This window comes from Tauraco erythrolophus, chromosome 13, assembly GCF_009769465.1.
Source record: "Tauraco erythrolophus isolate bTauEry1 chromosome 13, bTauEry1.pri, whole genome shotgun sequence".
NCBI lineage: Eukaryota > Metazoa > Chordata > Aves > Musophagiformes > Musophagidae > Tauraco > Tauraco erythrolophus.
Window position 1 is genome coordinate 12,869,390 of NC_141477.1, and position 13,006 is coordinate 12,882,395.

Here is a 13,006-nt window from a genome sequence, read left to right on the forward strand (position 1 = left end):
TTATAGAGACACAGATTAATTGACATTAATGCAGAACAGAGACATTTTGGTCTTCTAATTACCCCCTTGAAGGAAGGTAAACATTGCCAGTCTCTCTTCTGTTCTGTGGAATCTCCCCTCTTCTGTGAAAAGGGCTTTCACAAAAGCTCTACTCCTCAGTATAATGTGGCATAGGGATGCTCTGAATTAGTGCACTGCAGAGACAGATTTCACCAAGCCTCTCCTGGAAAGGTGAAGAGGTCCTTGTGAGTCACACCCGTCTTGGCATTTCTCCAGAGTATTTTTTATGGTGAAGGTCCCTTATCAGAGAAAATTGCACTTAGAAAATATCCTGGAACCAGAAATTATCTTTTCTGCTTTTCCTTTGCATTGTGGTTACCAGTAGGAACTCGGTATTTATCGGGTAGAAAACAGTAAGTGATTCTCCCGGTTTTCTTCTGTCATTGGTAGGTTTTGAGCTTTAAAAGGTAATCATCACTGACTAATGGCCTATTCCTGACACTTCTGTCCTGTCACCCAGCAGCAGCAAAGGCTCCTCCAACAGAATCAGGCTGCATCAAAAGCAGGAGAAACACTGGAGCCTATTTTCCCATGCGTTCTAGTGCTTGTTTGGATTTCTGACATCTAAGTAGTGGGCTCTTAAGCGCTCATCATCTGACAAATGCACACAATATAATCACAAACATTTCCTTTCCTTACAATGCTATGCTGAAAGTGTGGGTCCAATTGACCACTATGACAGTTCAACAAATTTAGTGATGCCAACTCATTCTGCAACTGGCATAGTGAAATTTTGGTCAGATTTATAGCTAAGCACTAAAAAGACTTCAAATTGGTTTTGAAGCAACAAAGATATATATTTTCTTTTCAAAGCCTCGTATCACCTTCTGGAGTATAAATATAATTCTTGCACATCATGTCAGATCCCTTTCTCTTTTTCTGGGCTTTAGTGTGTTAATTCTTATAAATAACATAGGAAGGATATCTGTTTCCCAAAGAAGTCTATAACAGAACTCCTACTGATTTTGAAAGGAAAGGCTTCTCTCTAGGGTCAGATGAATCCAACTATGGCGATATATTGCATACAGAATTTACAAATACACATACACAAATATAAAAAGCATGACATTATATAAGAAGGTTAAAAATGAGAGTCGGGTATTTTTATCTCATGGTTTCTAATCACATTTCATTAAGATTAATGGCCCCCTATTTTCTTGTGTTCATGTCACAGTTGGTTTTAAAACACATCTGTTATGTAGCCTGACAATTTTTCATTCAATTACCTTTCAGGAATTAGTATATCTGAGCAATAAACTATTAGCAAAACAGGCATTGGTCGATCTAGAATTAAACATAAAAATGCAGTCTATATCTTGTTATTTAGGTGTTTTGCTTATGACTTGAGATTATTTTAAAACTAGAAAGAATTTTGAACTTGGACTTTACTCAGTATACTGTACTTTTGAGGTTCTTTTTGATTAGTGAAGGTTACATGTGGAGTCTCATAAAAGCATGCATAGAAATATGTAACCTCAAGACATATGAGCAAATTAATTTAGACAAAATGGAACAAATTTATTCCTGGGGTAACTACATGGAAGCTGGTGGCAGTAAGCCAGACACTGATTTAGACCATCACATTTTGTATCGTTTACTTAGAAGTTATTTCCAGTTGGAGCTGGTTTATTCCAGGTTGGCTGCGTTGAAGCTCATTTGGGAGAATCTCTGTCTGCAGATTTTGAGGGTCACAGTCTGCAGTTTGACTCCAGTGATGTTCAGGATTACAGCCTTTGCATGGGAGATTTTACTAACTGGTTGAGACATCTCCACTGTTCTTAATCCTGGTGAATATAAATGGATATAAATATTGGGAAATACATTCTGCAGAGAGAAATAAGCTCCAGGCACAACAGACATAGTTATAAAATATTAGCTGTCTTCATAAGCAAATGTTCCTCATTTTTACATACACTATTTGTGGCTGCTCCAGCTTCCTTTGAAGTCAATTTTGCCTTTGATTTAGATGGGAACTCTATGGGGCACAGACAATTTTAGTAATCACTTTTTCACATTTCCACTGTTTTATTCTAACAACTCAGAGCTTCCAACACTGATATGAGTGAGCTATGAAACTTTTCTGCTTCTATCCATCTCAGTGCTCATAGCTGCTTGGAAACTGTGTCCAGGCTCAGAAACTTGTATTTAGTTTGGTGCATCTCTTTAATGGTTCATGTCTGAAAGTTCTGAGTTTTGGACAAAGTTTAGATTTACTGCCATATTTTCAGCCCCAGTAGACTGGAAAGATGAAACTCGGAAAAGCCAGACATGATTCTAAATGCAGTTCTGAGGTAATGATAGAGCTCATACTGTTTATCTGGAAAGCACTGATGTTTCTAAAGTACCAGAAAAGATTAAATATCATTTACTGTTTGTAAAGTGCTTTGAAGGTGAAATGTGCTATATAAATGATACATTATCATTATTTGTAATAATACTACAATATGCCTCAAGAAATAACCATGGAACTTAAAAAAATAATTTTCCCTAGTTTTCTTTTTTTTTTAACATCCCGTAAAAGTTTATAGAAAATTACAGTCCTGCTCTCAGAGTCTAACATAATGGTTCAAAAGACCTATAGGGAGGGCACATTTCTCCTTTTGGAGAATCATAGAATCATAGAATGGTTAGGGTTGGAAGAGACCTCAAAGATCATCTATTTCCAACCCCCCTGCCATGGGCAGGGAAACCCTTCACTCCACCAGGTTGCCCAAAGCCTCATCCAACCTGACCTTGAACACTTCCAGGGATGGGGCATCTACAACTTCTCTGGGCAACCTGTTCCAGTGCCTCACCACCCTCTGAGTGAAAAATTTGTTCCTTATATCCAATCGAAATCTCCCCTCTTTCAGTTTAAATCCATTGCCCCGTGTCCTATCACTACATGTCCTTGTAAAAAGTCCCTCTCCAGCTTTCCTGTAGGCCCCCTTTAGGTACTGCAAGGCTGCTATAAGATCACCCCGGAGCCTTCTCTTCTCCAGGCTGAACAGCCCCAACTTTCTCAGCCTGTCTTCATAGCAGAGGTGTTCCAGCCCTCGGATCATCTTCGTGGCCTCCTCTGGACCCGCTCTAGCAGCTCCATGTCCTTCTTATGCTGAGGACTCCAGAGCTGAACACAGTATTCCAGATGGGGTCTCATGAGAGCAGAGTAGAGAGGCAGAATCATATGAAACTTTCCTAGAGAATTTTGCAAATTTCATTTCTGTTAAATTCTGCAGGATTTTTTTTTTTTTTAATAATTTTACAATGCATAGAATGAGAGATTATTAATCCAGGAATCTGTTTTTCATGTGCTTTGTGAAATTGTCAATCGAAAAATTAAAGGCTTCTTATGCTCTGCAAAAGACCAACATTTGCAATCAGATTTCTAAAGAGAAAAATGAAATTTCATTTTACCTCTGTGTTCTAGCACATCAAGAGCTGTTACAGTGTGTTTAAAATGCATTTATGTGGGGTTAGTTAACATAACTTCAGTGTAAAACCTTTGACGCCAATGGAGCTAAAAGGAATTTTACTAGTCAGTATTGGTCTCACCCATTTCCACAAAGCATAAAAGCAAATATTTCTATTTTATTTGTATGCTGTGGTCTCCATTTTCCTCTGTCTTCTCTTTTTGTATCTCTATTTTTAGATTCTTTGCCTATGTTTTTCCACTTCTCCTACTTGTTAATAGGAAAATATTTTACTGACAGACTGGAATATTACAGCAATATTTTATTACTTCTGGAAGAAATATTCATGGAAATGAAATAACACGTGGAAGTCACTGAAATGAGAAAGGTGAGAACATCATCTGTTTTAGTGAAGTTCCATCTTCAGAACTGACATACTGTTGATTTTTTCTGACAGCCCTTGCTTCTTTAAGCAAAACAATCCCAAATTACATTTGAAATTCAAGCAGTTGGATGAGTAGAATTAGAAGGAACTACTTTACATTTCTTATGAAGTTAAGAGGGACTGTTAAGGCGTACTTCATTAATTTCAGTCCTTTGTGAAAAGTCATCAGCCTTGAGACTATTGGTGCAGCAAAGAATTTGAGAAGTACAAATACTCAGAATACTCTGTGGAGAGTTTATCTGCATATTGCTCTGTCTGGTTTTATGGATGTGTGGAGATCTATAGACACTTTTTTCCCCCCAGTTTTAAATTAATTGAACTTTACCCCCACTAACTACCTCCTCAGAGCTGTGATGCTAGCAGTCAACTCCCAAAAGCCTGAGATACAAGAAAAGAGAAAACAAAAATAGTTAAAGCAGCTTTCACTTAGATAAGAATAAGCTTTCAGAAGTAAGGAACGTATTGTGGAATTTACAGATTAACTAATCCCAGGATTTGCCAGTCAGTACAAAGAACCCTGTCTCAAAAAGGGAAGAATGAGACTGTCACGCTGCATTTTAAAAGACAGCTTAGCAGCAGCAGAGTCTGAAAATGAAGGGATGTGGTAGAAGCAGAGATCTGACTGGAATGGGGAAAAGTGTGGATTGTGTTCAGTTTCTCATACAAGATGAGCTCTACTTGTGATAGAAAGAGACAATATGAGCATATCTTCTAATGCTAGTAAGCAAAAAGGATGTCCACATCCTCCTCTGGGTCTTGACTGATGCTTCGGATATGAAGGTTGATAGCGATGATGAGGTTGGACTGGTGACTGAACGGGCAGTTGGCTCTTGTACTCAAGCACCAGATGAAGCAGAGGAGCAGTGGATGGTTGTGAGAAAGGTACTGCGTGCCAGAAAGGGCTCATGGGTAGCAATCAGAAAGGGGTTAGAAGTAGTGCCATGAGGATTTGGAAGGAGACTTGTGCCACAGAGCTCTGCACACAGGAGCAGCTTGTGGGAAGCACCCTTACATGGGGCCTTTGTCTTCTCTCCGTGTGCTGAGTAAAGCCAGAATATGAAATATCTCTATCAAGAAAAACAATAATGTTAAGCCTAAATGCAACACATCTGAGATGGGTTTGGGATTCTTTATACGCCTGTTCTCCAACATGGGGTCAATTTTCCAGCTGGGAAGTGCTGACCAAGGATCTTGTGCTGCAGAGGGGAAGGAGATACTGATTCATCTCATAGTCAAGGAACCTACAGTGACATTTGCAGAGTGGAAGTATTTGGCTATCAACAATAATGCCTTTTCCTATATACATCCATTTCATTTTTGTTTATTTTGTCAAGTATTCCAACATTGCTGTGGGATGTTCCAATGAAAAATGTTTTCCTAATTTTTGTCAAAAAATTCTACCAAAAAACCTCAATTTTTTACCAGTCAAAACTATTACATTCCCTCATCTTTCCCTACATCAGGTCAGCAAGCAGCTAAAATTCCATCCTAGAATATAAATTCAAGGAAATAAAACCTTTTTTTTTTAGAGAAACAGCTCTTTGGCCTGTACGTGCTTTATTCTTTTACTTTAACTTAAAGTTATTATTTAGTTTATAGCGTATTCCTACAATTTCTTCAATCTTATTTCATTTCTCATCTGTGTAATTTCTGAAAAGTCTCTCACATGCAAACAATGTAATGAGCGCAAGACAAAACTTGACTTACGCCATTGTCAAAAGGGCTTGTCAGATAAGAATTCTTGTGCCTTTTTCTGAAAAAGCTGCACTACAACAACAATTCGTAATTTTCTACAGGGACAGATTTGTCTTTACAGAAGCAGCTGGGAAACCAGATGGAAAGCCTGTGTTTCTTCTCTTTTTAATTTTTTTTTTTTTCTTGCTTTAACTACATTCTCTGCCATCAGAGTTGATTCCATTTCTCAGGAAATAGATGTGGCTGATATATACCCAACACGGAGTTTGAACATTTCCTCCACTTTAATAAATTCTTGTTGTAATGTAGAGTTACCAGGTCAATGTTGAGTTTGTTCACCTTTTGGTATGGGTGCATACAGTGTACCCTGCGATAGCCAGGTGCTCAGAAAGGATGCACGTAGCAAACAAATTGAAGTCAAATTCTGGCACAAGACTGCTGTCTCTGAATTGACCTTGAATTGTTTTTTTCAGAGTGAGCACTCAGTACCCTTTTTTTCAGTGTGTCCCAGACATTTAACTGAAATAAACTGATTTCTCTGTTCTAACCATTTTGTAGCTTAGAAGATGTAATCAGACTAGTTCCATTTAGTTCCTTAAGTTCCCTAACAGAACAGAGGGAATTTTAATTCAAGAGTATGCTCTCTTTCAAATAGTTTCCAGAGGGCATTTTCCAGCTTCAGAACTAGCATACCATTCTGGATCCAAGCTGTGATTTAAAGTTTCTTTTTCTTTTTGATGGCATCACTGAAGTCCTAAACCTTTCATCTTCCCCTCTTTGACATGTCAGTGACAGTATGGAGAACAAAAGTGTGTGATACTTACCCTTCCTGACAAAGCTAAATAGCACCAAAGTCTGCAATACCAAATGTTTGTGTCTTATTTGCAGCTTTGGCTATTTCTGGCTCTGATATTTCTGGTTTGGATTTGCTGAACTGCTGTCTTCAGTTTTAACAAGCTACACAGGTAAATGTGCTGTTTCCTGATATGTCTAAGTACTCCTGCTGTCCTCTAGCCAACTGCATAGTCAAAACAGAGCAAATCTTGCTTCAGAATTTTGAAAGTTGGTAGAAGTGTGGCAAATTAAATAAGTTACTGCTTAAAGAATTTTAACTCTTCTCTTCCATTCATATAATTCTGCGAGAGACTGTTGTTTCCTTTGTTTTAGCGGGCAAGTGACATTTCTGGTAGTCTTTTGTTTAAGATGTTTTCCCTGTGGAGCTTTTCATCGTACAACTCATTGTGAGTACATGATTTTTCTGATTTTAGTTCAGCATGTGGTTAATTCTTCTGAGTGAAGTGTATCATATACTTCTTCATAGTGGGGGGATACCTCCTATAATTTCGATGAAATAGTATTAAAGAGCATCCTCATTTCACATCTTACAGTATTACTCAGCAGGGATTGTCTTTGAGAAGATAGTCACTCTTCTTTGCCTGAAGTCTCAATCTTAGAAGTAAATTAATTAATTCTAATATTTCTTGTAGCTCAATAATTAATTATCATAATATTAATTGTCATAACCATACAAATTCACATGCATCTTTGCAAGCAATAGTATTACCTTCTCTGGCCTTTTAATTGCTACCATGTTAAACTGTATCTCAATCTTTATGCATTATTCTAAGACCTGTTCTTTTATGAATCTGTTCTTCTCTGACATCATCGTGACTCTGACACAAAATAGCTACCTGCCTGTGCAGGTGTGAATTCAACTGTGATCATCAGCAGATGGAGCAGATGTGGTCAGATTGTTGTCTGAGTTTTGTCTCCATGAAAAAGGATTTGGAAAATCAACCCCTCCGTTTTATTGAGCAGTTTCTGATTCCATTGAAAATATGCCATTTCTGACTGATTGACATAGTGTGCAGACATGTACTGGCACAGCTACGCCAGGTATGATATAAAACGAGTGAGTACTTGTGATGAACACCACTCACTGTTTGTGGACATCTTACATTTCTGTAAGGCAGCGTCACAGGTGAGACAATACAGGAACATTTGGAAAGTCTCCAATGTGCTGCATTTCCACACAGAATTTGATGTGAGTGGCAGCACTCTTAGAGCAGGGTATGGGGCTGTCCTGTAGCTCCTGATAAAGCCCATGGCTGGTTCCTGTTAGACTCAGCCCTCAAGGGACCATTGCTCTTGTTCATTAACTCATTAACAGAAAATGATGCAAGACCTCATCTGAACACCATCAAGGGCACTGCCCTATTCAGAGTCAGAGCGTGACGTTTTTTTCTTGAATCTTACAGAACCAAATAAAAAACTGCTCATCCTCTGCTGATCAGTCTTGCAACCTTGCCCGCTGCAGTCTGTACCTTCTCTCCTCTCACTGGGGCAACCATTGTCTTATCTGGCTGGAAATACGACAGGCTGGAAAAAGTCTATATTGGCTTTTGTTTTTTTTTGCTGTGGAAGGTGCAGATGTCAGGATATTTACTTTGATTTAAGAGCGTGTAGAGTACAATATAGGGCTTAGGGCTTTCAGTTTTTCTGTTTCTAAGGCAAAGAGTGAAACAGCAAGAGATGCAGTTCTGCTAGTCAAGGCAACTTACCAAATCCGATCTTAAAATAAAGGGATCACTGACATGTTTGAGCAGAACAATATGTCTTGGCATTGCTCCTTGACCCTTATTTAAGAGCCAGATGGTAAATGTTCTTTTGCCAGGGTTCTATGTAGAAAACAGGCAAGTTATTTTGCTAAGGAAATGGCAGGCATGTCAGAATCAATAGACTTGGAAAGCTCACAGTATGTGCCTCCTCCTGACAGATCGAGGGAAGCTGAGGATAGCGGTGAGCTGTAACAAGGCAGTCACAGTGAGAGGTGATTGTGTTCTGCAAGCAGGGCAATTTCTTAACGACATATTACACACTTCTGCCTTCTGTTTAATGCTTACAAGGAACTGTTAGAAAGTGAATAATAGTACTGTGGACTGCTCACCTTCAAATGTTTATGGGTAGTCTATAGGCTCACATGGCAAAAATAGTTTGGCATCGCTTGTGTCTGGCCACGGGGATGCGTTATACCATCATATGGTGCTGCTACTGCCTGCAAAGCTGCTGATTGTTTCCATTATTTATGCGGGTGTCATGGTTACAGATATGGAGAGAGATTCCCCCATACCTGTCTGAACTTGATGTTTTACCCGTGCGGTCAGTGGCTCTATTGCATGCCAGGAAGAAAGTGCCACTGGCAGCCTGGCTTATGGGAACTTCCCTCTTGTATCGTGCAAAAGGAAACACAGGAGAGGAGGAATAAAGTGCAGAGTAGAGGCAGACTTGACATTTAATATGGCCAGAGGACACCACTGCATTGGCAGTTTTCTATGCTTTCCCACTAATATAAACACAGGATAGATTTATTTTGGCTCCAATTTGAAATTCAACCAGCTTCTTTAAAACGAATTGCAGAGTCTCATAAAGCAGAAGAATAATGGTTGGAAATGATTTACATGTTTGAAGAGAAATGGGAGAGTACTTAAATGTGATAAAGCATTGTGGAATGACTTACAGGATTGTTTTGGGGTAGGAACATTTTAAATCATTTGAATCCTTATAGTATAATTAAACAGCTTACAGGACATGGTCTTTTCAAAGCAACTAGTGTGACTGCAATCCTCTATTACTGAATTTAGAAATATATTTAAACTCAATTCTTAGCCATGAAGAACATTTTTAACAGCCTATTTAAATATAGAAACAAATGAAAAGATATACTAGGTACCAGACTCTCAGCCATGCTAGCCAGTTTAGAAGTAAACCACAATCTTGCAACAGGAATGTGGAATTAAATTTAAAAGATTTACCAACTCATGAAACTAGGCAAAGGGATTTAATTAAAGTCAGAGGAGATGAGGAGTAGCTAGATTAATCTTGGAGGCTGGATTAGTTGATTAATGTAGCCCTTTTGTCTGTTCTTAGTTGATATTAATTTCTGGTGCTGTATCATTTTCCATAGAGATACACTGTGTATTTTAAAGATTTACCACTGCTTGGGATGGTTAAACATCTTTTCATTTCAGCTCCTTGTTTTGTGATGTATTCTGTTAATGGTTTATGATCATCATCTAAATCACAAGATGACCTTAGCAATCTCACAAGGTGGCCTTACTAGTCCTTTCCCTTAGACGACTGTTTTTGAAATAAACCATTTTTAAAAGCATTCACCAAATGGACAATACAGAGCATCAAATATAAAAGAATCTCAAAAAAAAAAAAAACAATACACAGAAACCACCAGCCATTCAATGAGAAAAAATTCAAATAACAATCCACTCAATCGCACGAATACACAAAAAAAAATTCAGAAACCTTAATGTTAAGAGCACAATAAATATAAAGACTGAAAACATGGCTGCATTTAACAGTTGTTCAGAATCTAACAAAATCCTCAGGAATCCAGAAACAAGTTTCCTTGAAATAAGTCCTGGATGCTTCAAAAGTGTTTAATATTTCTCATGGAGTCAAATGTCATTGTATGCCCTTGACAATGCAATTCCATTTTCAGACTAAGGTCAAAATCCATCCTTACATCGTTCAGAAGTGATTCTATCTATTCTTTGTAGGACTCATCATCGTTATGGTGAAAAACTATTTCAATGCATGGCCAGCAATAGAAGCACTATCTGGATGAAAGTTCTTTCATAGTAGCATGAATGTCGATCCTTTTAGGATCCAGACTTGTTTGCAAGGTAGGAAGCAGGCTCATTCTGAAGATGTTTAGTGAATGTATGTTTTAAAAAAGAACTTTTTCATGAGCCCTAAGGGTTTTTCATTGACAGCTTATAACCTTCATTTAAAAACAGCCCTCACACACACATTAGTTTTTGTCCTTCTAAATCTTTTGTTCTCCTTGGAAAAGTCAGGTTTTATTCATGTTTTTAAGTTAAATAGTAGTCTTTTTCTTATATTTTTCAAAACTGTTTTTTTTAAAAGTTCCATTTCCATATTTTTCCCACTTCTAGCTACTGCAGAACTTTCCAAAACCAAACACGTAAAACAGATATTTTCATATCAACATCCATAAATCCTCTAATTTTTAAATGTTTGGGAGATTATCAGAGAGGTTTAATGTTTCTGTCTTACTGGGGCTTTGGAAAGCTATGTTGTTTCACTGTGCCATTTTAATTGGTCCCTGTTTGACATCCTGAATGATGAGATTTATTGTCATCAATATGGACATCTGTCATTTATACAACAGCTAATCTGATCCACCTTGTTGATTTTAGCAATGATTTTCAAGGAGGAAGTTTACCTTTTGCATGTTTATGTAAATGATAAGCATAAAGGTGTTATTCTATGATATATTTCATGAAAATATGTAGGAGTAGTAGATTCTTTTATTTTGCAGACTTCTTATCCCTGATGAATATATTTCAACTCTGGAGCAGGATACGGACAACTGAAAGAATATTATTAAATGAAAGAACTTTAGCAGAGTGCTTTAAAGAAATGCAATCATTCCCTTATTCTTTTGTAGTAACCCCCACTTCTTTATTTTTTCTTGTTTTGTGTAGTAGCATGCCTGCAGAGGACACCATATAACAGGTAGGTTGGCAGAGGTGGGAATTAATAAATGTCTTAAGTCTGGAATTTGTCAGGAAAACAGCAAGAGACAAGGAACTGGGGATAATTCAGGTAGTAAGTCATCTACTGCCTAGAGAACCAGAAATGCTGTGTGGTAGAACCATGTTTATACCAGAAACAGAACTTTTAGGCTAACTAGCAATATTAATTATTTTGTCCTTGTCATAGTAGATGTGTTGTCCTTTAACAAATCTTTCTGAATATGCTCTGTTTGCTTATGTACAACATTAATTTTGTACTTTTTCATTACTACTTTCATTGCTTGCTAAGGACTTAAGACCCACAGATGTTTTTTTAATGGGATATTTCCAGATGGTGCTTTAAATTTGTGCATTTTTGTGTTCCATGTTTTCACAGTTAAACAGAAGGCAAATATGAGTTTCTGAGACTAGTATGTTAATTTTTCAGTACTAATAATTAGTAACTGGTATTAGCTTATTCTAACATATGTGTGTATGCACACTAATTATAATAGTTTCTCAAAGTCAGGAAGAGCTCATGTCCATTTGGAGTGATATTTCCCATTCTTCTACCACCTCTGGCTTTACCAGAGGGAATCAGCTAAAAGTAAGATGAAGGTCAGGCTTTTGTTAAAACTAACAGGTCTTGTTGGCATATAAGTACATCCATTGGAATATATTAGAAATTGACCTTCCCTAGTACTTCTAAACTTCTTGTTAGTGGCACAGTACAGTCAGGAATATCAATATATGTTAGATACCATTACCAAACTTCTTCTCAGTGACTGATAACACTGAAATGTAGTAAATAGGAATAGGAATATTCTTCTCTTCTTGTCATTTTTTTGTTTCTATTTTCTGCCTTTACTTCATGGGCTTTATGCTTAGCAATGCTTGACAAAAGTTATAAAGCATAAACATGTTGATTTTAGTGGAATATTGATAAAGTATTAGGATAAGCAATGAATTTTGTATGATAACCTCCACTCTGGCATTACAGTATAGTCGGAACAAACAGATTTTTCAGCTGGGATAGAGGTTGTAGCCTTAAAGCTTCTCTGCTTCAATAGTTACCAAAGTTCCTGCCATTTTCTCAAATGGTCGGTTTCCAGCGGCCATGTGAAGCACTACTTAGCAAGACAGCCCACAGTCTATGGCTTCCATTTCATGCTTCAGTGTTTTACTGTTATGTGCACACTTAAAGTGCAACGAATGCTGCGTGTTACCACTCAGATGGTGATATAGTATAAGAGTATGTGCTAAAGCAGATTTCATTGAAACTCTGTTCTCTTCACTAAGAACATTACCCATGCCAGTTGATTGCAAGTGATAAGAGATGTGCTATGCCTGCATTTGTTTTATTTTATTTTATTTTATTTTTGCTGATAAAAGAAGGTTAGCCGGTAGTACTGTGGTATTTGGGTTTAACATCCCTCTGAAATTTGACGTTTGTCATATGTGTGACTCTTTTCTTTGTGGCTTATTTGGCTACTGGGACCTCAAATTTTAGAGCAGTCAGACCTACTGCTTTTGGGCAAGACCCCAGGGCGGGTAAAGACTGTGCCTTTGTAGTGGTGCTGGTGTGCATTTAATGGACAAGTATATATGACAGCCAAGACTCATGGGTAAGAGGCAAAAGGATTTTGTTAGAGTAAATTATGTGGCTGGGAAATTTAACCTTTTTTCCCCCCAGATACCTACTCTCTATTTCATGTGTTAGGTAGAAGCAGCAACCTTCGAAGCAAAGGACATGTTAAGGACAGTTCTTTGAAGCTTTACTGGATTTGTTTTTGGACTCAGGTAACTATCCAGGCAAATACTTTGTAGTTTTAAACTTGCAAATCTTTCAAACTGTACTACAT